The sequence below is a fragment of the Lepisosteus platostomus genome, unplaced genomic scaffold (genome assembly GCF_059453375.1).
Source record: "Lepisosteus platostomus isolate fLepPlt1 unplaced genomic scaffold, fLepPlt1.hap1 Scaffold_80_H1, whole genome shotgun sequence".
Classification (NCBI taxonomy): Eukaryota; Metazoa; Chordata; class Actinopteri; order Semionotiformes; family Lepisosteidae; genus Lepisosteus; species Lepisosteus platostomus.
Genome location: NW_028291692.1, coordinates 52,501 through 78,753, shown reverse-complemented (window position 1 = coordinate 78,753; position 26,253 = coordinate 52,501). Strand labels below are relative to the sequence as shown.

The following is a 26,253-nucleotide window of genomic DNA, read 5'->3' as shown; positions in this document are numbered from 1 at the left end:
ACGGGGAATGGAGAGAAATGAGCACACGCTACGAATCGTCTCAATCACTCCCTAGAGTCGTAAGGCGCATTGAAGGGTGCACCCCCATCATTAATCGTTGCGCCTCTGTGAAAGGAAAGCTCTTGGGCAGTCTTTGAAACAGCTCGGATGAAACACTTGATTGCTTCCATGTGCATCTGGAACCCACCCAGTGGGCAAAAGACGTATAATATACGTCTATTAAACGCATACCTTATACGTCTAAATGTGGTCTACAATTCGTCTAGAATGAAATTCTAATATACGTCTAAAGTTATACGTCAATTATACGTCTATGTTTAGACGTTCATTATACATAAATGGTTGGAGTTCTATTATACGGATAAATTTAGAGGACTATTATACATATATGGTTGGAGTTCCGGATAACTTTAGAGGTCTATTATACGGATAACTTTAGAGGACTATTATACGTATATGGTTAGAGGTCTATTATACGTATAACTTTAGAGGTCTATTATACGTATAACTTTAGAGGTCTATTATATGTATATGGTTAGAGGTCTGTTATACATATATGGTTAGAGGTCTATTATACGGATAACTTTAGAGGTCTATTATACGTATATGGTTAGAGGTCTATTATACGCATAACTTTAGAGGTCTATTATACGTATATGGGTAGAGGTCTATTATACATCAAAGATAGATTTTATAGGTGTAGAAACAAGTAAACCAAGCCAATGATTAGATTTAGAAATGTATTCTGAAAATACACATTCACACCTGAAACATATGTATTTCAAAGTATACATTGTATACAATCAATCAACAATCAACATATGGGCAATAATCATAAAAAACACAACTAGTCTTAAACTTCAGCTACAAATTCTGGTAACATGGCAATATACAGTATAGTAATGACAAACACAAAACTAATTACATTAACACACTAACTCAAAACCACATTTTGATTCAAATATACACTTTAAAATGTACAACTTCTATATTTCCAAGAAAAAAAAATATTACAATGGAAGTTAAGATGATTTTTTTCCACTATTTGCAAACCCTGTCTAATTGTCCTAACAGTTAGAACCAAAAACCTATTATTTTCAGTGTCCAGATCTCCTGGCCCCCTGCCTTGCATATGCATTCTTCAAGTAACACATTGCATGCTCCTTTATTTCTTTTTCTGTTGATGTAGGGTGGGACTTCAGCACCGCAGCTAGGAGAAAATTATATAATATTACTTCCCAAATAAATGATGATTAATATCTTCTTTAGTATAATCTAAAAAATGAACGGTTTACTAAGCTCAAAACTGAAATAAATGTATAAAATTTGGCTTGCATCATAGCAGTTGAGCAATAAAGTCTGTCCTAATTAAAGAGTACCCAAAGTTTGAAAGTACAACATAGAATAAGAATAGAGAAACGGCAAAACGATTTTGTGTCATCTTCCCCATTCACACTATTTTATGTGCCATTTTTTGCTTATTCACGTACTATTTTAATCAAAATAATATTAAGAAAGATCTGTATGTATTCAGATAGTATTATTATTGTTCATACTTACTCGTCAAAAGAGGATTGCTGAGATATTTGCGGATATACTTCTACGTTTGAAAAACGTGTCCAAAATGGTGACCAACGAATACTAGCAATGCATTGTGGTATATAACCGGAAAATATGCTGGGTTCGATATTTTCTCAACGTATGCGTTTATTAATGTTGTCGATATTATGGTTGAAATATAACATTGATAATCAGCTATGAGCTGATGTGCAATTTTAACGCATGTAGTTAGTAAGGATCGGTCACTGTTGTATGGTATTATATATAATGACATTATGGAATAGGCTGGGGACAGGCCTGGCATCACGGGGGGAGGGGGGAATGTTGCCCCTTCAGTTTTGGGCAAAAAGATTTACCTAACTTAATTTGCGCCCTAAAAAAATAGTTGTACTTTGTCAATGGTCAGACAACACTAAATGACACGAACAGTCACTCAGTCTGTTTGATGGGCAGGAGGGCTATCCGTCCAGGAACTGCACATATCAGTGTCGTTATTGAGTGTCAACATTACGATCCTGTTTGCTCAGGTGGGCCGATTCCTTGCAGTAGTTTATCATTATACTTAAAATCGTTATATAACTAGGACTAGTTATAGCACTCTGTGCTTTCTGTTGGTTTTACAACATTTTTTCTTAACGATTCAGAACGTCCATGTAGCTGCAAAAATGAACGCTTATGGTACTTTTCGCTCCAGGCAATACTCTCCAGTGAGAGTGACGAAAAATGTGAAACTGAACTTCATCGCAAATACCAGATTGCTAGTCGATATCTTCTATCATGAAGCACTAATCAATGGCATAGCTGCGAGATTTCATTTGGGTAGCTGCACCGTACAGCTCCGTTTCAACCGAAATATCACCCCCGCTCAGAATTTCAGACGCCCCCCTACAGATTTTTCCCCGGGCACCGCGCACTGATGGGGGACGGGGTTTCCAGGAAATGGTATCAACTTTTCTCAAGAAAATAAAAATAGAAACTCTATAGGCACTCAAACATTTTACTGTTTTTTTTTCAGGCAGGTGGCAAGACCCCTCCGCAAAACCCTTGTATGCCAAGCTGTGGGCATTGATTCGTCGAATATACGTATATTCACGGCGAAAATACGGCTATACGTATATATACGTCGCCTCGACGTATAATCAACGTCGAATTGCAACCGTAAAATCGACGACATTAATAAATGCATATATAACGTCGAAAACACATCTAACACTAGGAGTATACGGCACTCTGCACAGTGTACGAAGTAAATTATTTTCGCAGTAATTAATTTACACGTGTATAATAAATATAGTAAATATAATTAATTACTGCGAAAATCATTTACTTCGTACACTGCGCAGAGTGCCGTATACTCCTAGTGTTAGATGTGTTTTCGACGTTATATATGCATTTATTAATGTTTATTTCACAGCGTCGTGCACCTTTTCATTGCTCTCGCTTTCAGAGCCTCCGCACGGCACACGACTCGACATCAGGAAGCACATTGAAGTGAAAGCAGGGAGCGCTGCGACATGCACTGTGCAGATCCCGCCACACTAAGAGGTATATAAGCGTCAAAGGCAAGTCATTCCGAGTTGGTCGTTTGTGTTTTCCGTTCAGACGCGAAATGCTGAAATGATCTCTCGGCTCTTCGGTTGTCATTTCTGCTCCGTAAAGGAATCACAGCACGCGTCGCCTTCCAGCACGCTGGGTCGGGACACGATGCCGGGGGTCGGAGTGTGTGATGTCTTCCTCGTTAGTATAGTGGCAAGTATCCCCGCCTGTCACGTGGGAGACCAGGGTTCGATTCCCTGACGGGGAGTAGCTTTTCTTTTACCTCCTTAGAGAAAGGACTGCCTTTCACTTCTCTGTTTTCTAACACAACGTCGTGCACCTTTTCATTGCTCTCGCTTTCAGAGCCTCCGCACGGCACACGACTCGACATCAGGAAGCACATTGAAGTGAAAGCAGGGAGCGCTGCGACATGCACTGTGCAGATCCCGCCACACTAAGAGGTGAGTGGGTCTGTTCGATGCACAAAGAACGCTTTGATAAGCGTCAAAGGCAAATCATTCCGAGTTGGTCGTTTGTGTTTTCCGTTCAGACGCGAAATGCTGAAATGATCTCTCGGCTCCTCGGTTGTCATTTCTGCTCCGTAAAGGAATCACAGCACGAGTCGGCTTCCAGCACGGTGGGTCGGGACACGATGCCGGGGGTCGGAGAGAGAGATGTCTTCCTCGTTAGTATAGGACCTGTCACGTGGACCTGTCACCTGTCCCCACCTGTCACGCGGGAGACCGGGGTACATCAGGACGCGCATTGAAGTGAAAGCAGGATGCGCTGCGACATGCACTGTGCAGATCCCGCCACACTAAGAGGTGAGTGGGTCTGTTCGATCACAGCGCTAGGCGAATCCCCAATCCCCTTTTGTGCGTGGCGACAGAAGAAGTCTGGTCTGTTTCCGCCCGGTTTCGATCCGGGGACCTTTCGCGTGTGAGGCGAACGTGATAAACACTACACTACGGAAACTGTGGTCAGATGTGCCCAGCGGCCCAGCGCTGAGCTTCGCCAATGCGATTCAGCTGCTTCCAGTGCCTTTATTGGGGTGCGCTGATGGACCGTGCTCTCTCTCCAGAGACCAGCACGCCTGTCATGGACGGAGCAGGAAAGACGGCGCCACATTCTACAGCCCTCTCCACGCAATCGACGAAATCGGGCTACTGAAGTGGAGAAAATCGCCTCTCCAGAAAGTGCAAATATCATCTTGGAGAGTATAAATCCTATTGCCGAAGGTCAGCCCTGTCTACCAGAGTGACCCTCCCACCTCCTGCAGCGATGGTCAGCTCGTCTCACACGCGAGAAGTTTTGGCTGGAAACAAGCGCCCCCTCTTCTCGCACGTTTTGCACGTTGAGTAGTTTTAATGCGGCTCCTTCGTACACAGTGCTGATCTTTTGGAAAGCAGGAGGCAAAATTGACACGTTCCCATACCGGGAGTCGAACACAGGCCATCTGGGTGAAAACCAGGAATCCTAACCGCTAGACCATATGGGAGTGCGCAACCCTGCTGTTCCGGGCATCATGCAAGCAAACTACATAAATATGAGAAAACACGCAAGAGAGTTGTCACTCAGAGTGTCGAAGGGTCGATGTATACTGGGGCTCAGTTGAAATGCAACGTCAGGACTTTCCCGAATTATGTCACACGAAGAGAGCACAGCCTTTTCCGCCCTGCCCCGTGTGTATCGGTAACTCGCCGTGATCGTATAGTGGTCAGTACTTTGCGTTGTGGCCGCAACAACCCCGGTTCGAATCCGGGTCACAGCAGAATAGGGGCGTCTGCTTTTACTACTTGCACGAGTGAAAGCAAAAAAAAGCCAATTGATGTGAACGAACGGCGCTTTACAGAGGAGTACTGCCTGACTGGATCGTTGATGAACGACAGGGACCACTCCGACCTCTTCTCGGGTTTCTTCAATGACTTACTAAGGATCTTCTTCACATTCGCCCATGCAGGGGAAGCCAGTTACACCAAAGCAAACGCAGGAAAGTGCAATTCAAGCAGAGACCAGGAGGGACTTGTTTACACCGAGAGTGGTTGGAGAATGGAACAATGCGCCCAGCCCTGTTGCTGGAGCCGATTCTTGATGAGATCTTGGGCTCACTAAGAAGCCCCCGCTGGATGCTAATCTTTCTGTTGTTCTTGCAGGTCCTGCGCTGCTTTTGAGCCGACAGAGCTCGTCCTGATCTGTCGGCACAGCCCAATTGCAAATGATCGGCTCCGCATACAGAAGGAACGTGCGTTTGGTACAAGAGTGCATGAAGGCACCGGAAATACATTGGGAACAAATGACCGGTCGCTCAATACCTCTGTGAAGTACAGGAGCGTGCAAAACGAGGCTGTTTCCACCCGGTCTCGAACCGGGGACCTTTCACGTGTTAGGCAAACGTGATAGCCGCTACACCACGGAAACCTGCAGGGATTGCTGCTGGTGTCTCGCTTGCGTTTCGGGCTGAGAAAGGGACACGTCACTTTAGGCAGGGGGCGCTGGAGAGAGGAACAAAGGGCGCGATGAAACAAAACACCGAAACCCGGGATCGAGCCAGGGACCTTTAGAACATACTCTCACGAATCGTTAGAATACGTGCGTTTGATCATCAATTGCGTAACAACCACATTCGTTCGACTTGAGCCATCAAGCTCATAGTTTTCAAATCTTGAAAGCTGTCATTGAGCACATCATAGTGTGCAGTACGCCCCGTAACTTGCGCACTTCAACAGAAAGAAGAGCAGACAGCTCCATAAATATGCGAGGCGCAGAGAGTGCAAGGCGAGCCGCACACGTTTCGGTGGCTGAGAGAGGGCAGTTTTTGCTTCTGCATTTCCCAAGTAAGGACGCATGACAACAAGCGATCGCGGTGCTCATTTACGACATAGTGGTGATGAGTTTTCAGTATGTGTTCTTTTGAACGAGCAATGAGGTTGCTGCCTTGGACAGCTGACTGCACGCTCTCATTGTGCCACGTGATGAGTATTCACCAGGCTCGTTCAGTCATTAGTCACATTCCATCGTTTGCCATAAGCAGATGCTGCAAGGTGATGTGGATATCAGTTCCCAGTCTTGTGGACGAGGACAAAAAGAACACACAAGGGCTCATCCGCGAGTTGAACCCAGGACCTCCCACACCCTAAGCGAGAATCATACCCCTTTACCAATGAGCCATGGCAGCATTTTCCATTTTATTCTGTCAGCGAGCTTGAGGACGGGGGAGAGGCGTCATTCGCTCGTCCAGTCAGACCTTCATCAATAAGTCAAGAAAGCCGCAATTACACGACTGCCTTGCAGACGAAGGGCAGTGAACTGCACCGGTAAGAGGGGAACAAGCGGCACTAGGCGACACTGAGGCATGAGCCCCAGCGAGGGGGCCTAGCTTGCATGGTACAGCGCTCGCTTTGCATGCGAGAGGTAGCAGGATCATTTCCCACGTCCTCCAGGTGTGTGCTTAGAGCTTGATGTGCCGAAAGGTGTCCTTTAGCCTGTGGTCACGCCTTGCATGGAGAGCGTCATGCAGCTGTCAATCATTTCGCAGCCACGCCCCCTCTTCATCTTCTCTCTGCCTTAAGCGTCTCCGCCACTCTCTCTTGACATTTCATGTCAGCATGTCAGAAGTCCGAGTGACGTTTTTAATGGCTGAGTGAGGGCACGATGCTGAAGCAGAGAGGCCACTTCAGCCAGAGAGACTTGTGCTAGGTGAGATCTGAAAAACAGACTCGCAACAGAAACAGACCAAAAAAGTATCGGTGAGATCAAAAGGCAAATGCAACATCCAGCAGAGGGCGTCTAAAGATTAGGGAACGGGCGACTGAAATCCATATGAGGCAAACTTTCCGGCTGTGTACTGCAGCTGGCCTCGTTGGCGTAGTTGGTAGCACGTCAGTCTCATCATCTGAAGGTCCTGAGTTTGATCCTCACACGGGGCAGGGCTGCTTCCTGTCTTGCTCTTTTCAAACACTTGCGGCAACTGTTCGCTCATAACCACGTCTGGAATGCGTGACCTTTACACGGGGGAGAAGCAACGCCGCATCCCTTTTCTAAAGAACATTCACATTCAGAAATAAGTCAAGAAATTTGCCATTACTTTCGCTCGCGCTGCTGTCAGCCTGCCCATGTTGCCAAAGAAAGATTCACTCGGCGTCAACATGACAGAACAGCGATCACTTGAAAACACTGTTCCACACTCCGTAAGCAAGAACTTCAGTGTTTGCAGTCACCCGATATGCCGATAGTCAAAGGAGCACAAAACACGAAGCGTCAAAAGACAAGATGAGTTGATGGAAAGAGCGTTGAATTGATGAGCACAAAAGTTCAGCTCGTACAATAGGCAACGAAGGTCCCGGCGTCATCATCGCACTTGAAAGGACTGCCTTGCAGACTAAGGGCAGTGGGAGGTTGCTGTTTTGAGATGGAGGCATTGGGATGGTGGGCCGAGATCTATTCTTCTTAAGGAATTCTTCATCGTGAAAGATCGGTCCACAGGTCATCCAAAGAACTTACAAATTTTTTGGACTCGGGGAATCGCGTGCTTCCGGAAGGGAGTGAAGTGCTCAAACACATGACATGCCCCCTTGATCTCACATGCACAATTCTGCTGCAACATGCACAGCTACCGTCCACACCAGGCAGTGGGGCTTCAGCAGAATTTGCTACGCCACCTGCAATTACATATCCAGCTGCACACATATACATGGCCCCTCTGTCCTTTTCAGGATCTCAAAAAAAAGCATAGCGTGGTTTTCCTGCAACCTGATTGACCGCATCTCCCTCAGAATGTGCCCCGTTGCATTCATTGCTGAAGCAGGACGGAGGCTAACGGGCATGCCAGAACAGTTAGGCTCAGCGATCTCTCCAAAATATTGTGGTTGTAGTGGAAGAAATATGGTTTAAATTGTACCTTGGTATTTCAAACTCTCTCTAGAATGTTATCCATTTCTATTTTATTTTGACAGTAACTGGCTAATGACACTAGATGAAAAGAGAAGAAAGAAAACACAACGTTTCGGCCGTGGAGCCTTCTTCAGGTGTGAGGGCTCCACGGCTGAAATGTTGTTTTCTTTCTTCTCTTTTAAGCATGGAATAGACCTATTACTTGTTCCTTTGCAGCCTACGCATGCTGACACAGCTCCCCACCTGAACTGCTAATGATGCCTGGTAGTTTGTGGTACTTGGGTATTGTCTTATGTTTGCTCAAACTGCATATGTGTGATTGCATATTTTTGGGTATTTTCATATGTCAATATTTAATTCACTGACATTCCTGTATGCTTGGAAGAAAGGTAGATTGGATTTGGCACAGGACGCCTGCCCATATTTGTTGATCATTGTTGGGCTGGAAAAACAATGATAAAAAGTGTATGAAAAAAGCTCTCTCCAATATTTCCCTTCTCTTCGCCATGGTTACACTGCCCGTTCTTTCCGTCTTTTGTCCTTCAACAAAGATTCCAGGGCTCTTTTTCCACCATAATATCAGAAGCCAAAAAATAACCATCTAATGTGTAAACAGCATTTGTAATGTTGGTAGCTGGAAGAGGTCAAGTATGTTTGCAAGACCTAGCTGATTACACCACAGACTTACTTTGTTGTTGTCAGTTTTTTTTTTCTCTTTTAAAGGCTGTAGGTGGGGTGTGATGGACTGTACCACTATCATAGAAGATTTTTTCAGGACACATCGCAGTTCCATAGTCGAATTTATCAATAGTAGAATTCCATAGGACCTTATTTACCAACATATTACCCAGTGTGAGACTCTGCCAGTAAACCTCAGAGCATTGAGTTCTCCACTGATAAAGATGGCTGTCTGAAGTCATGAAATCCACTGCTGGGATGCCTGAGAGACAGTAATTGAATCTTGGCTGGAATTAGGCTTTCTATTAGTGTTGATCTTTGGGAATTATGTGGTAAAAAGGGAAAACTCCTTTACTTTAGTCACTTTGAATGTTCAAATGTACAGAACCTGCAAAACTAAGCAATGAAAAAAATCCATCACCACTCTCATGATAGCATAACTCATAGTCTCTGCTGTTGTGTAACAATACACACTTTCAATTTTCTTATCGCCTGTCTCCAGAGAGAATGTTGTTAGTGCTGATGACCTTGAATTAGACCTTGTTGACTCTGTAAAACAATCTTCCTCTGCTTGATTTTCACTCAGATTGATTTTGTTCTCAGATTATTCCTGGCAGGACTGAGTTTCTAGGAAATGAAAAGTGAAAGAAAAAGTACAGAAGATCAGCCCTTGAATATACAACATTGTGCAGTGAGATTGTTAAATGTATTAGCTGCTATCCTGTGCTAGAGCCTGTCGTGGTAAGCAGTGGATGACAGGATCTAGCACAGATACTAATGAAACACTGTTAATGAAAGATAAAACACTTGAGTCTTATTTTAGTTTTCCATTTCCCTTTCATTTGTGATGTACTGTACAACAGGCCACAGAACATGCACAAAAACAGATATGCACACATTCACACCAGGCAATGACAGTCTGCCCAGTCAGAATCTGAGCTGAGGTATCAGAATTCTGAATTCCCTGAATTCTGTCATGGATCATCCACAATAAGGGCAAAGTTTGAACACGAGGATCCCCAGGAGAGAGCCTAGTAACATAAATCTTGGAGCAAAAGCAGATGATTAACTTCATAGTTTGTGTGGTTGAGCCAAAGTTGAGCAGGAGGATATGTGAGTCACCATTCTTAGAAATGGATCCAACTTCAGACAGGCGTCAAAAGTAAGAGTATACAGTGCTGGGGCAATGACACTTCAATGATCAGAAGGATAACAAGAGTTTTAATGCATTGAAATTGATTTTCTGGTGATGCACACTGTCATGGAACTATTAATTTTTAAGGATCACTTACTGACGTCAGACAGCTGCCAATTCTCCAGACTGGAAGGATGAACAGTTTATCCCTCTAGGTACCATATTTCCATATTTCGAAGCATTGGAATAATACATGTCATACAGCAACATAAAAACAGGAAGACAAGTATCACAGCCCCTATAATCGGTGTTAGTAACTTAAAAGAAAAACATTCCCCCTGGCCCAAACAGTGATTCTAACCAGGAGAGAAAAGCCGGTGTATCTTTTATGCCTCTCTCTTTATTCACCTTGTCTTTTAGTTCTTTCAAATGCTGAATAGCGAGCGTAAGATTTCCGTAATCATAGTCATTAGCTGGAATATATGTACAACAGGAGTCTCCTACTAAAGCATAGACTCCTCCAGATGCTGCATTTTGAAGGTCCAGCACGAACCTGTTCTGAAGTGCCATTAATCTAACTCCCCTTAATTCTTGTTTGATAGCGTCTAACGTGATATTAATAAAAGAGTACATTTCATAAAAAGTCGCATGGGTGAGGCTGTAGACTGAGGCATTAAAGCACATATATAACAAGATGCATTAAATTTCTTTAACTTTACAGTATGATTTATACATTTATACCACAAATTACTCATATCCCCCTCATTATCAGTTTCATTCAGCCAGTTTGTATACAAAGAGGCTTCGTGTTTAGATTCTTCCTCTTTTGGGGTGGTGACAGGCTTCTACATAAAAAGGAAAAAGGCTGTGCACATCAGTCCCAAGCAGGTTATCCCCATCTGTCCTTGTGGAGACATCACTCCTGCGCTTTGCTCAGTTCGTTTGTGACCTTTTTACAGTGGGAAGCATGAATCCAGGGCACCATTTCTGTGACCTTCACAGCAGTGGCAGTGGTCAGCAGCACCTGGTACAGCCCCCTCCACCTGAGTGAACACCATTTCTTTTTCCTGAAGTCTTTCACCAGAATCCAGTCTCCTTATTCACTCATTAGTTCTTACAGCACAGGTAAATCCCTGTGGGCTGGAGCCCAGCATAATCCTAGGCTTTTTTGGTCAACATTGGTCAACAGATTGGTCAACAACTGGGTAATAACTCTTAGAAAAATCTACACATTGTTCCCCTGCCTCAGCTGTGACGTTTTGCAGAACAATTCTAGCTGAAGTTGTAAAATTTCTCTTTGTTCCGTTCCTGCAAAACATCTTATTATGAACAAATAAACCACAATAATCATTTGCATCTAGGGGAATCACTCCCAAGGGTAACCCCCCTTAAAGCTATATTGTTCTACCCATCAGGTTCTGCCACTAGATAAGAGAACCTTTCCCATGAAATCATTTTTTGACCTTCATGATCCCTTCAGGGCGTACAATTAGCACAGAAGCAGCAGCTTTAGTCCACATGTTTTTCAAACAGGATATTAACGATATGATCATAACGAATAATACCAGACCCACAAATATGTATTGAACCAGAGACCCTCTCCATGTTCCTAGCACAGACTGTAGCCATGCACCAATACCCCAATCATCTGGATTGCAGGATTTACGAAGAAAATTATTTTCGCAGTAATTAATTTATTATATTTACTATATTTATTATACACGTGTAAATTAATTACTGCGAAAATAATTTACTTCGTACACTGTGCAGAGTGCCGTATACTCCTAGTTGCGGCACACACGATACATACAGTAAAAAGCCTCAGGCACTGTGTTAGATGTGTTTTCGACGTTATATATGCGTTTATTAATGTCGTCGATTTTACGGTTGCAATTCGACGTTGATTATACGTCGAGGCGACGTATATATACGTATAGCCGTATTTTCGCCGTGAATATACGTATATTCGACGAATCAATGCCCACTGGGTAAACTCTTGAGCAAACTCTGAACCAACTCTAAGGAAACTAATCCGATTAGACGTTACTTTGACTCATCTTTTTACGCTCAGTGCTGGATTGCTCAAACTCCAGCTAGGGTTAGGGTTAGCATTCCCACGCTACTTAGACACTTTGTTTACGCTCAGTGCTGGATTTTGGGAACTTCAGGACGAGTGGGAATTTTCTCCTATCTGTCAATTCTGTTTTGTTTTGGAGACTCTTGGCTGCCTATGTTGTACAGTGCAGCGTGAAGGAAACATTTTCCAAAACTGTGTCAGCTCAAAAGTTGTAAGAAAACCTCTCCAGCTGCTTTAACTCTCTTCATATTTGTCATTTAATGTGACACTCGATGTATAACTGGAGCCTCACATATGCAAATGGTGAGGCTCCAGTTCAACACCACTTTACAGTATCTGACAAAAGCATGGCAGACTGTGCCATGACCGGCAGATAACTTCTGCTTATTTTTACCATATTAAACATTGGAAATCCAACCACTTGCATTTGTGACACTTGATTTTGACTCCACCTAAGACACTCTTAAATCTTCAAACACTTTTCTCTTCTCCCGCAACACTCTTGTCTGTCGGCACTATGTGGCAGCGTTGCATGACAACCCATCTCACCACGGAAAGGAACCTAACAGCTTTGGTAAGAGAGGAGAAAAGAACCTGGCCCGTACGGGGATCGAACCCGTGACCTTGGCGTTATTAGCACCACGCTCTAACCAACTGAGCTAACCGGCCTCAAGACGGTGGTCCTCTCTGTGCTGCAAATAATCGAACTCAGGGAATTTCTTTTGCCCTCCTTTGAATAGAAAGCCGTGTAATTCAGTGTACGGGCTTTCTCGTGCAGTTTCATGGTTCTTGTAACCCAAATCCTACACTGGCCTGAAGAGTCCCCCCATTTCACAGCATTTTTCAGCTGATTTAAAATGTACCTAAAGGAGAAGCATTATTGAAGACCATCAATTACCAAGAGCTTTTGGTGGTCATTTTTAATGACCACAGAGCACTATGACCTCGGTTTTACATCTCATCCGAAAGACAGCGCCCTTTTACAACACAGCGTCTCCGTCACTATGCTGGGACATTGGGACCCGCACAGACCTCAGGGTGAGCGCCCCCCCGCCGGCACCATTAACACCGCTTCCAGCTGGAAGCTTTGTTTTTCCCTGTAGCTTACCCTCATCCGGGTACTGACCTGGCTCACACCTGCTAAGCTTCAGTGGGTTTTCAGTTGTGAGTTGCAAGGGGATGCAAGTGATGGAGCTGCTCGCTGCAAAAGCCACTACATTGGCCGGGAATCAAACCCAAGCCTCCCGCGTGGCAGGCAAGAATTCTACCACTGAACCACCAATGCTCAGTGTCTGGGCCTTCAAAAAAGACGCTTTTTTGGTGCTCTGTGCAAAAAGCGTCGACATATGCTTCCAGCTGCAAAATGCCATTCGCGGATGCTGAAGAATTTATTTTCAAGGCAGCGGGTACAAGCGATTGGGCGTTTTAAAACCACCAGGAACAGCAAAGAGGCGCGCTTCTTTGCTTGCGCCGGAACACACCGACTGGAGGCGGACAACGTAGTCGGCAGGATTCGAACCTGCGCGGGGAGACCCCAATGGATTTCTAGTCCATCGCCTTAACCACTCGGCCACGACTACAGCAAGCCCCGCTGCCGCTGCGTTGTTGCTACAATCTTACCTGGATCGCGAGGCGCCGGCGGAAGCCTATTTCAAAGTCGTTCTCCGTTTCAAAAAAACATTTCCAAAATACAAGCCTTGCAGACAGACACGCCTCAGAGGACTTAAGGGTGGCTTCATGTCGGAATGATAAAGTCTCCCCGTCCGGACATGAAAATTCCACTTTGTTACACACAAAAAAAGAATCAACAACAGAGAAATGCCCACAAGCATTTGAAAAGCCGCACCACGTCGCACTTGAAATACCTCTTACATTAGTGGTAGACGCAGGAATCGCCTTTTTATTTACGCTCTTACCAACGCGATGGAAAGCAAAACAAAGCAAAGCAGAGCAAAACAAAACGAACAAACGAAAACCCTCACGTCCCGCACTTGCATATAACGCCGTTACGTGCCCAAGCGGTATTGTACGTCATCCTAGCACTGCACCCCGAGGCGTACGGCATATGGGAACGAGCACACGCCACGAATCGTCTCGAATCGCTCCCTACAGCTGTAAGGCGCCTTAAAGCATGCACCCCCAATTTTCTTCTTTGCGCATCTGTGAAAGGTAAACTCTTGAGCAAACTCTGAACCACCTCTAAGGAAACTAATCCGATTAGACGTTACTTTGACTCATCCTTTAAGGGACCTTTCTTAATTGGAGAAATCAATGATTTCGAATGAATTCTGTATGCGTTAAAAGACAGCTATACACAGAAAACATGCAGGACACTGCTCATGATGTTTCCCGAGCCGAAACACAGTGCGTTTTTCCAAGCCATCTGACCAAGCCTGCCCACTGAAAACTGCAGGAGATCGTGTAAAGACGTTCAAGTTTGTAACTACTGCACGCACAGGAAGCAGAATAAATTCCTCTATTCAAACTGTCAAAGGTTTGCTTTGCGAACGCTGCAGGACATCGCACAATCTCTTTTGAACAGGGACAAACGATTTCTTATGGGGCGCAGTAAGTACAGACGTTTAAAAAGCTCCACTCATGCCAATGATGCAGCATGAAGAAGCGCAACCTAAAGTTTGCATTCCTAGCACTGTTGCATTCCCCGCATCAGTAGCTAAGAGAATATAATTTACGACTCTTGTTAATACAGTTTCAGAAACCAGACTGAAATTTCTCAAGTATATTATTTGAATCCATTTGATGTTGGGCAACAACTATTCTTTCAAGACTTTTAGATTGAAATGGGACCTTTGAGACAGGCCTGTAGTTGTTAAGAACTTGTGGATCCAAATTTGACTTCTTAAGGAGCGGTCTAAGAACCACTACCTTAAATTGATCATGTACGACGCCTGACGCAAGCGATGCATTCATCATACTAATTATAGGTCCTGCCAGTCCTTCGAGGGACTCTTTGACTAGCTGAGTGGGGATGGGATCTAGCGAACAGGTGGTTGACTTTGTCTTACGTCTGTGTTCATGAGTCCACCATAAGAAGAAATCTGAACAGGAGTGGTGATCATGCGAGGTCACCACGGAGGAAACCACTGCTCTCCCCCCAAAAAAAACCACCACTGCCCCTCTCAAGTTTGCTAAAGACCACATGGATGTTCCACAACTCCTGGAACAATGTTCTGTGGACAGACGTGACAAAAGTTGAACTTGTTGGTAAATGTGCACAGCGTTATGTTTGGAGATAACAAAACACCGCATACCAACTCCAAAACCTCATCCCACCTGGGAAGCATGGCGGAGGCTGTACGGCTTGCAATCATCGAGGGACCGATGAATTCCAAGATGTATCAGGAAATTCTACAGCAGAATGTCAGGGTGTCTGCCTGTGATCTAAAACTCGAAAGACGCTGGGTCATGCAGCATGACAAAAACAAAGGAGTACATCAACAACAGAGTGGCTGAAACAGTAGAAATTCCGTATGTTGGGATGGCCAAGTAAGAGTCCTGACACACACGCTTTCACTCATATGAGCTACACGGCTACCAAGATGATCTCAGATGCGGAACATGGTACGGAACATATTGAACTGATCGACGGCGAATTGTCTCTCAGACAGGCTTTTCACCTCTAAGCTCCCTGACTGACAGTGATCAGCTAGGTAGTAAAACAGTCAGCTGCTTCTAAGCCTTAAACAGCTGCATCTCGGCGCTTCCACGGAGAGATGATTTGAAAGCCGAACATCGCCCATTGGGAACACCTTACTATCACTAGTTTAAGAGACTCTTAAGGTTTTGCAGAGGTGCCTGTCTAATAGCATGTGCTTTGCAAGCTATAGGTGTTTAGGCTGAGGCAGAATGCCTGTTAACAAAATGTTTTTCTAAAGGGGCCTCGCACTCTTTTCCAAGCAATGGTCACCATCCCCACCGAGTGTCACAATGTAGTCATGTCCTAGGACATCACCTGTTAGTCTCCATTTGTCTGCAACCAACACTTTAGGTTACGGGGTCACAACCGCACCCCGGAGACCAGAGGAGCCGTTGGCATTCTGGCGGCGCAGATTGGGCTGAAGATGGGGCGCTTGAATCTCGCTGTTGGAGGCCGTCTGAAACTGACCCAAGCCTTTCCCTTGAATTAAATGTAAATAAGAAATGAACCCCAGATGCACATGGAATCAATCACGTGTTTCCTTTGAGCCGTTTCAGAGACTGCTCCAGAGTTTACCTTGCACAGATGCGCAAAGATCAATGATGGGGGTGCACGCTTCCAGGCGTCTTACAACTGTAGGGACTGATTAGAGACAATTCGTAGCTTGTGCTCATTTCCCTCTATTCCCCGTGTTGCAGTGGTAGGATGACTTAAATTCCTGCTTCGACACGTAACGGGATTATAATCAAGTGCAGGAGCTGAGGGCTTTAGTTTTGTTTCGTTTTCCATGGCGTTCGTAAGCGCGCAAATCAAAGGCAATTCCTGCGTCTAACACGAATGTAAATGCTTTTGAAAGTGCAGTGTGGTGCAGTTTGTAAAATCCTTGTCCACATTTGTGGTTTGTTGATGTTTTTTCTGTCTGCCAAAGTTGCATTTTGACATCCGGACTGGGGGACTTTATCATTTGAACGTGAAGCCAGCCTTAAACCCTCTGAGGCGTGTCTGTCTGCCGGCACGAATCTTGTGAAAGGTATTTTTTTTAACGGAGAGCAACTTTAAAAAGGTTTCCGCAGCCACCTCGCAGTCCGTGTTTGATTATAGGAGGAATGCGGCGGCGGGGAGCTCGCATTTGTCGTGCTCGAGTGGTTAAGGCGATGGGCTCGAAATGCGTTGGGGCTTCCCCGCGCAGGTTCGAAACCTGCCGACTCCGGCGTCTGCCGCACGTCGCTTTGTGCCTGCGCGGCAGAGGCGAAGTGCCGCTTCTCCTTTCCTGGTACTATAAAAACGCTAAATCGCTTGGCCCCGCTGCCATGGAAAGCAATTCTTCAGATAACCACACATTTTGCGTTCGCACCTCTGGTGCTCTACTTATGCCTTTGAAAACCTAATGAATAAAGCTGTAAGAACCGACACGATGTGTAGGTGCTCTTAAAGCACGCAGTAAAGAACTGTTAACAGCAAGGGTTTCAGTGGGTTAACTGAGGAGAAGGCGTGATCGCTAATTGTTGACTTTTTATTTCGTGTTAGAAACACTCTTACTGTGCATGACGTGCAACAAATGTAGCCACAGAAATTGCATCACGCTTTCATGTATGCTATTGCAGACACCAACGTTGCCTAGATAGAAAACCGAAATAGCCGTGGGTTTGCTTGCTGGTCTGAAGGATCTCTCTTCGAATCTCTATCATTTGTCAATGGAAGTAAAAGGCGCTGCAATCTGATACGTTCAGAATCAAACCCGCAGCTGTTGTTCGACTTTATTTCTTGACTAATTACAACTGAGTGTCGCATGAGCAGTTACATAAACTTGTCTGGTATATTTGAACACAAATGCCGTTCTTCAATTAAAACTAACAGTACATTGTCAGGGACATTCAGTTCTATACAAACAAGAGACAGACAAGAGAATATTTCTACCGTTCATGTGGACTACGTGTTGACTTACTGATCGGAATAATTGAAAGGTTCGGGCTCATAGCCGATGGAGTGCGTGCTAATTAGAACAGCAACGCTGAGCTCTCAGCACCGTATTGAGCCCAGGTGTTTTTCTAAAGCTGTCAGGTGCAGTTCATTTACATGAAGGAAATCTCTTACTGGGTACGATTACAATGCAGTAAGTAGCACAGACTACTTAGGGAGTAGCCCGATGCATTTAAAAACGACCCGAGCAAGGCAGGAGTCGAACCTGCAATCTCCTGATCCGTAGTCAGACGCGTTATCCATTGGGCCACTGGCCCTGGTATGACACTGCAGGACTGTAACCCAGTGAGATCAGCACTGCAACTAGTAAAATATTACCCCCGGTCCATTCTTTTCCAAAAGTGAGAAACACCTGTTTTCTACATTTTGTCTGTTTTAAAACCATATCTTTTTAAACCAAACCAAGAGTTTGTCTTTTGCACTGATATTCTGATTCATTTCGATTTCAAAGAAAAAAAAACATTATCTTCCAAAGCATCATAAAATAGTCCATTCTTCCAGACTCTACTTCTCTCTTGTAGTAGTACAGCAGACCTTTCCAGGTGAGCAGATCACAGAGTCTGAAATATGCTTCCTCCATCAAGCAAAGTACCTGAACATGACTCTGTCTTCATAAAAGCGCCCCTGTAATAAAGAAATTAAATCCGAAATCAAGAGGGCAGTTGCCTACTGAAGTTCAAGAAGTCATCAATTTTAACCTAGCAACACATTAAAGGCTGCATCTATACAAGTACGATTCTAGAAATGCTCACCAGATTACGTTTTAAGAAGGAACTGCGCCTCAGGTTCCGCCGAGATCTTAACTTGGATGGCAGGATTCAGAGTCCGGAGTGCGGACTGATGGCGCACGGAGGGTCCACATACTGTGGATCCCTCAGTTTTCTTCCGCGTGTTTAAACCGCCAGCGTGTGACTCCCCTGTCCCCGTGACCTCATTGCTCTGCTCTCGCCTCTGTGCAGCTGAGCCCGACTCATGGTAAAGTGGAAAACAATATGCCCTCAACGTGGGATTTACTCTGGATCGAGGATAGATGTCACCTTTTTATCGTTGAACAGGATGTATGTGATGTGGCGACTAGGTTCAATTTTGTATCCTTTTAAAAGATTAAGGACTGGGGTGAGCGTGATTTACCACCCTTTCAGCTAAGAACCCGACATGAGCACCGTTTAAGCTGCATAGATTCGGTCGTTTAACTCTTCTCCATTAGCAGGGTTAAGGTTAAAGAAAAAAAACATTGCTGACTTCTTTTTTTTTGCCAGCCGCTAGTGCTGATTAGCAATGTTTGTATTTCATGTTTTGCAAGTTGCATCCATTTTAAGAAAAACAAGTCGCGTTAAAGACAGGAAATGAATACTTGCATTTAATTAAGTCTAGCCGTAGGCGGTTGTCTGTAAGGACCAGTTCTGTTCAAGAAGACAGAACAAAGAAGGCACCACTGGGATTTGGACTCAGGATCTCCTGTTTAAGAGACAAGCACTTTAACCAACTAAGCCACGGCGCCCCGGGATAGTTGTCCTTTTGCAGCCACTTGGACACACCACTCAGACACATCTGCATTCGGTGTGTGCTCCGCCTGCTCGCTGAGCAAGTTGCCACCTTTATACAATAGCAACATCGACACCAAGAGAAAGGATGACAAATGGCTTTTATCTGGAACTTTTCATGTCCAAGGAGCTCAATGTGCTTTCTGTGTACAACAGGGCCACTGAACTCCACACTGGCCACTGAACCACAGCAGTGGCTTGCTGGCTTGACATCTCCCAAGGAAAATGTTGAAATCGCATGTGGAACAGGAAAAGGACCCTCGAGTACGAGGGAAAAAAAATAAAAAGATCATCTGGAGCGCGCCAACCCATGTCTGGACAGCCCAGTTTCGTCGACAAGGTGGCCGAGTGGTTAAGGCGATGGACTATTAATTCATTGTGCTCTACATGCATGGGTTTGAATCAATTCCTCGTCGCTCTCTATGTCTGACACGTGTGCCTGTTCGACGTTGGCCCTCCTTTTGTTTGCTCCAGTACTAGAGCCTTACATTTTCTAGCGGTGGCTGAACATGGTATAGTAGGCTAACGTTGGTATCGAGCAGTGGCAGTAACAGTATTTACGTGCCGCTGCTGCCAAGTGGCTTTGGGTTGAGACCGCGTTTTCACTTACTTGCAGCACAAACGGAGAAAGCGATTTTTGACAGTCTCTCGAGAGACTGCGCTAGGTGTTTAGGGATAGACTTTGTCAGTTCCCAATGGGATGATGGCCTCTCAAATAGTTTGTGATTCCTCTAGACGTTTATACAGTAGAAGCCTGCTTCGTGGCTTAAATCCAAGCTAAGGAAACGAGTTTGAGGTCTGATGCAGAACTGCGAATTCAATGAAGGGGAACACTACAGTACATTGCACTGTATGTGTGAGGAAAGCTGCCCCCTTCTGTTCCTTGTCGACCGAACAGAGGACTGTAAAGGATACCGCCAAGAAACTTTAGGATGCTGGTTGGAATCCAGCTCCAAAGAAGCCCCTTTGGGTGTTATGTCATCAAAAAGTAAGAACAGAGAATCTCCCTTGGATCAAAAGCGCAACAGAACTGTTTTCCGTGGAGCAGGTTTCAGACCCGTAGACCTGTTTTATTTGTAGGGCAGGGCGCATTCCCAAACGCGAATCTCCTGTTTTAGAAATGCTTTGGGCGGCGTGAAGTGAAAATAAGAAGTGGGCTCCAGATGCACATGGAAGCAATCAAGTGTTTCATCCGAGCTGTTTCAAAGACTGCTCAAGAGCTTTCCTTTTACAGAGGCCCAACGATTAATGATGGGGGTGCACCCTTCAATGTGCCTTACGACTCTAGGGAGTGATTGAGACGATTCGTAGCGTGTGTTCATTTCCCTCTATTCCCCATGTTACAGTGGTAAGATGACGTAAATTCCTGCTTCGACACGTAACGGCATTATAATCAAGTGCAGGAGCTGAGGGCTTTTGTTTTGTTTCGTTTTCTATGGCGTTCATAAGCGCGCAAAACAAAGACAATTCCTGCATCTAACACGAATGTAAATGCTTTTGAAAGTGCAGTGTGGTGCAGCTTGTAAAATCCTTGTCCACATTTGTGGTTTGTTGATGTTTTTTCTGTCTGCCAAAGTTGCATTTTGACATCCGGACGGGGAGACTTTATCATTTGAACGTGAAGCCAGCCTTAAACCCTATGAGGCGTGTCTGTCTGCCGGCATGTATCTTGTGAAAGGTATTTTTTTTTTAACAGAGAGCGACTTTAAAAAAGTTTCCGCAGCCACCTCGCACTCCGTGTTAGATTATAGGAGGAATGGGGCGGCGGCGAGCTCGCTGTAGTCGTGGCCGAATAGTTAAGGCAATGGACTTGAAATCCATTGGGGACTCCCCGCTCAGGTTCGAATCCTGCCGACTACGGCGTCTGCCGCACGTCACCTTGTGCCTGTGCGGCAAAGGCGAAGTGCCGCTTCTCCTTTCCTGGTACTATAAAAATGCTACATCGCTTGGTCCTGCTTCCATGGAAAGCAGTTCTTCAGGTGATTCTAGTCTCTTACCAAAGCTGTTAGGTTCCTTTCTGTGGTGAGATGGGTTGTCATGCAATGCTGCCACATAGTGCCGACAGACAAGTGTGTTGCGGGAGAAGAGAAAAGTGTTTGAAGATTTAAGAGTGTCTTAGGTGGAGCCAAAATCAGGTGTCACAAATGCAAGTGGGAAGATTTCCAATGATTAATATGGTCAAAATAAGCGGAAGTTACCAGCTGGTCCGGCACAGTCTGCCATGCTTTTGTCATATACTGTAAAGTGGTGTCGAACTGGAGCCTCACCATTTGCATATGTGAGGCTCCAGTTATACATCGAGTGTCACATTAAATGACAAAAATGAAGAGAGTTAAAGCAGCTGGAGAGGTTTTCTTACAACTTTTGAGCTGACACAGTTTTGGAAAATGTTTCCTTCACGCTGCACTGAACAACATAGGCAGCCAAGAGTCTCCAAAACAAAACAGAATGGACAGATAGGAGAAAATTCCCACTCGTCCTGAAGTTCCCAAAATCCAGCACTGAGCGTAAACAAAGTGTCTAAGTAGCGTGGGAATGCTAACCCTAACCCTAGCTGGAGTTTGAGCAATCCGGCACTGAGCGTAAGAAGATGAGTCAAAGTAACGTCTAATCGGATTAGTTTCCTTAGAGCTGGTTCAGAGTTTGCTCAAGAGTTTACCTTTCACAGATGAGCAAAGAAGAATGTTGGGGGTGCACGCTTCAAGGCGCCTTACAGCTGTAGGGAGTGATTCGAGACGATTCGTGGCGTGTGCTCGTTCCCATATACCGTACGACCCGGGGTGCAGTGCTAGGATGACGTACAATACCGCTTGGACACGTAACGGCGTTATATGCAAGTGCAGGACGTGAGGGTTTTCGTTTGTTTGTTTTGTTTTGTTTTGCTCTGCTTTGCTTTGTTTTGCTTTCCATCGCGTTGGTAAGAGCGTAAATAAAAAGGCGATTCCTGCGTCTACCACTAATATAAGAGCTATTTCAAGTGCGACGTGGTGCGGCTTTTCAAATGCTTGTGGGCATTTCTCTGTTGTTGATTCTTTTTTTGTGTGTAACAAAGTGGCATTTTCATGTCCGGACGGGGAGACTTTATCATTCCGACATGAAGCCACCCTTAAGTCCTCTGAGGCGTGTCTGTCTGCAAGGCTTGTATTTTGGAAATGTTTTTTTGAAACGGAGAACGACTTTGAAATAGGCTTCCGCTGGCGCCTCGCGATCCAGGTAAGATTGTAGCAAGAACGCAGCGGCGGTGGGGCTTGCTGTAGTCGTGGCCGAGTGGTTAAGGCGATGGACTAGAAATCCAGTGGGGTCTCCTCGCGCAGGTTCCAATCCTGCCGACTACGTTGTCCGCCTCCAGTCGGTGTGTTTCGGCACAATCAAAGAAGCGCGCCTCTTTGCTGTTCCTGGTGGTTTTAAAACGCCCAATCGCTTGTACCCGCTGCCTTGGAAATAAGTTCTTCAGCGTCCGCGAACGGCATTTTGCAGCTGGAAGCAGATGTCGATGCGTTTTGCACAGAGCACCAAAAAAGCGTCTTTTTTGAAGGCCTAGGCACTGAGCATTGGTGGTTCAGTGGTAGAATTCTCGCCTGCCACGTGGGAGGCTCGGGTTCGATTCCTGGCCAGTGCAGTGGCTTTTGCAGCGAGCGGCTCCATCACTTGCATCCCCTTGCAACTCGCAACTGAAAACCCACTGAAGCTAAGCAGGTGTGAGCCAGGTCAGTACCCGGATAAGGGTGAGCTACAGGGAAAAACAAAGCTTCCAGCTGGAAGCGGTGTTAATGGTGCCGGCGGGGGGGCGCTCACCCTGAGGTCTGTGCGGGTCCCAATGCCCCAGTATAGTGACCGAGATGCTGTGTTGTAAAAGGGCCCTGTCTTTTGGATGAGATGTAAAAACGAGGTCACAGCGCTCCGTGGTCATTCACAATGACCACCAAAACCTTTGACAAAAGCTCTTGGTAATTGATGGTCTTCAATAATGCTTCTCCTTTAGGTACATTTTAAATCAGCTGAAAAATGCTGTTTTGCATTCATGTGTTTAAGTAGCCTGTGCTACTTACTGCATTGTAAGAGCGATTGTGAGCGGTTTTGTTTTCTCTCTTTGACCAGCCCAGCTGCGCCCCACCCGAAGGCAGGGAAGCACAAAAATTGTATGGAACTCATTCATGCTCCTCTCCATGGAAATCTTTAGTAAAAGGCAAAAGATTTGTACGAGATGAAGAGAAACCAGCGTGCGTGGCTGGACAGCTGCAGGAGCCCAGGCCGCCTTCAAGTCCTCTGCCCTGCCGGTCGTGGTTGGCAATGCACCTGGCCTTACAAACGAGCCAGTGCGGCCCGTTCAGCTCCGGGCTCATCGCCTGCAGCTCTCGGCTTACCTGGCAGGGGAGATACCTTGATCAGCCTGTAGTTGGAGTAGTTGGATTGTTTTCTTGTTTTCTGGAAGCAGTGTTTGTTTTGCAGTTTGAGATGGCAACCTTTGGATCCCGCAAGAATGCTGTACGTTTTGAGCTTTTGGATGACCTCTTCATGGATCGTATGCAGTTCAGCAGAAAAGTGTTACAGAAGGAACGTGGCTTTGAACCTCGGCACTTGGATTTCATCTTCGCTCTCCCAGGTCAGAAAGCATTTGAGGTTGTTTTTGCTACCTATTCTCTGTTTGAACAATGTGTGGATGTGTTTGAGGCAAAAAGAGGGAAAGTTCCTGCCCTTGAGAAGATCAACTTGCAGCCTCTGACACAGAGAGAGAGGAAAACGGTGCATGTTGTTATGTTCTCGGAAATGGCAAAGACGGAGGACATTCACACCTGGCTTAAGCAGTACTGCACCGTCCACCATGGAACTGAGGTTAGAGATGTTGACGGTATAAAAACAGGAGCAAGAAAATTTGAGGTTCGCTTGCTACCGGACAATGTAAATGGAAGCTTAAGGCACCTGCCCTCTACAATCCGGCTTGGCGCCTGCAATGGCTATGTTTTTTATGTGGGACAACCAAAGGTGCGTCGGCGCTGTGGTGCTGTGGGACACCTGGCATCGTCCTGCACTGTGAAATGCTGCAAGACCTGTGGCAAACAGGGACATTTAGCCTCTGACTGTTCAATGCTGCCAAAGTGCAATTTATGTGGCTCGGAAGGACACATTTTTAAGAACTGCCCTCACGCCTACGCCAATAAACTCAAAATGAGAAAGGATGAGGCAGTGCTTGTTTCAGCCAAACCGGCCCGAAAAGCCAAAGCAAACAACAAGTCAAACAAAGAACCCTTGTTGGACAAAGAGTCTCAGCCTCCAGCCAGGATCAGTCCTGCTGTGGCTCCGGGGTCGGTGGAAGAGAAATCCACTACGCTCCCACAACCGCAGACTGCACCAGACAAGCACGAGGGTTTGAAAACCCCAGAGAACAGCGAGGACCCCTCCCCCACTCCTGCTCCTCAGAACGAGGGCCAGTGTGGGTCCCCCACCGGTGGAGCGGGTCCAGCGACGATACCCAGGATTCAGCGGAGCTGCTTTTCTCAGACTCTGCAAGTGCTACAGATGCCCTTCTCTCCTCCATCCAGTCCGTCACGGAGGATCTGCAACAGCTGGTGGGTGAGGGGGAAGAGGAGACTGGTGCATCGGCTGCACCCCTTTCCCCTCAGTGCTCCCAGGAGCTGGACTTGAGGAAAAGGAAAAATGACTCTGTTTTCTCCCCGAGCGAGGAGGAAGGAGAGCATGGTGATGGGGACAGCTGGAACCCCTCCACCCCTCCTTCTACCCCCTTCCTTGAAATGGACTCCGTGAGCGCTTTTACTGCTGCCACCCTGATGAAGGCTCATTTAGAGGATGGCTGGCAGGAAATTGGTAAGAAGAAAAAGAAAAAGAAGAAGGTAACAGGTGAGACCGAAGAGAAATGTGTTTTGTAAAGACTGGTTCCACTTTCTTATGTAATATGGCTCTAAACATAATTTCTCTTAACACCAGAGGTATCAATGACAGAGTTAAATGCCAGTGTGTCTTTGATTGCCTCCAGCAGAGAGAGGGAGATGTGTTGATGTTGCAGGAGTGTGCTTTAGCCTATCAAGAGAGGTATAAAAGCTTTGAAGATAGGTGGGATAAAGGGCCTTCTGTTTGGTCAGGGGACAATAACAACAGAGCCTCTGGCGTGGCCATTCTTTTCAAAGGATGGGCTTTCAAATTGAAAAGTATTCAGAGGGTCATAGATGGCAGGTTGCTGTGTGTGGATGTGGAATGGGGGACCGTTAACCTGCAGCTAATCAATGTGTATTGTCCTACTGACGTGGGAGGAAGGGTGGAGCTACTCAAGGCACTCTCTCCCCTATTGTTAAGTAGCACAGACGTGATAGTGGGAGGGGATTTTAATTGTATCTTAGAGCACACAGACAGGCAGTCTAGCTCTCCGATAAAATTGGATTCCAGCTCACTGGCCCTGCAAAACTTAGTTCAAACTCTCAGACACATATAGATGTATATATCCCGCAACAGCAGGATATACATGGTCAGGGAGGAATAGCAGCTCCAGAATTGACTATTGCTTTGTCTCAGAGAGAGTGAAAGTTGTTGGGGTCACTCTTCAGCCTGTCTTCTTCTCAGATCATCAGGCTTTAGGGTGTAGAGTGGAACTCCAGGGCGGGACTGTCTTTGGCCCAGGCCTCTGGAAACTCAACACAAAGCTGCTAGAGAACGAGGGGGTAGTATCCCGCTACAAGGAGAAACTATCACAGTGGCTGTCCTTGCAGTGTCTGTACGGGTCAGTAGGAGAGTGGTGGGAGGAGGTGAAGATGAGGACAAAGGTCTTTTTCATGGCTGAGAGAAGGAAGGCTGCTGCCAGACGGAGAGGAGTGCTAGCCAGGAAACAGAGGCAGCTGCAGCGTCTCTACACAATGCTGCACAGTGGCTTCGATGTGCTCGAGGATATCACCCTTTTAAAAAAGGACATCCGGAGCATAGCCGAAGAAAGTAGTCGAGGAGTGCTGTTAAGAAGCAGAGTGCAGTTCTTGGAAGAAAATGAGAAGTGTACTCGCCTCTTTTTCAGGAAAGTGGTAGGCTCCAAGTCTGTCATGGAAAGTGTAGTTGATGAGGAGGGACGAGAGAGAACAGAGCCGAGTGCTATCCTCTCCTGCACCGAGGCCTTCTACTCAAGACTGTACAGCTCTACAGAGTTAAAGGATGAAGAAATTCATTTTTTTACCTCAAAGCTAGAAAACGTTTTGAG

At 45.7% G+C, this 26,253-nt stretch overlaps 5 non-coding genes across 5 annotated transcripts; 1 reads left to right on the top strand and 4 right to left on the bottom strand.

Annotated features, from left to right (window-relative positions):
• Nucleotides 1–12,471: 12,471 nt before the first annotated feature.
• Nucleotides 12,472–12,545, bottom strand: trnai-aau (transfer RNA isoleucine (anticodon AAU)). Its single transcript has one exon. It is a non-coding gene; the product is annotated as a tRNA-Ile (tRNA).
• An 829-nt stretch (nt 12,546–13,374) lies between these two features.
• Nucleotides 13,375–13,456, bottom strand: trnas-aga (transfer RNA serine (anticodon AGA)). Its single transcript has one exon. It is a non-coding gene; the product is annotated as a tRNA-Ser (tRNA).
• A 5,485-nt stretch (nt 13,457–18,941) lies between these two features.
• trnak-cuu (transfer RNA lysine (anticodon CUU)) lies at nt 18,942–19,015 on the bottom strand. The gene has a single exon. It is a non-coding gene; the product is annotated as a tRNA-Lys (tRNA).
• A 1,821-nt stretch (nt 19,016–20,836) lies between these two features.
• On the top strand, nt 20,837–20,918 carry trnas-uga (transfer RNA serine (anticodon UGA)). The gene has a single exon. It is a non-coding gene; the product is annotated as a tRNA-Ser (tRNA).
• A 2,247-nt stretch (nt 20,919–23,165) lies between these two features.
• On the bottom strand, nt 23,166–23,282 carry LOC148631085 (U5 spliceosomal RNA). The gene has a single exon (XR_015934890.1). It is a non-coding gene; the product is annotated as a U5 spliceosomal RNA (small nuclear RNA).
• Nucleotides 23,283–26,253: the final 2,971 nt, after the last annotated feature.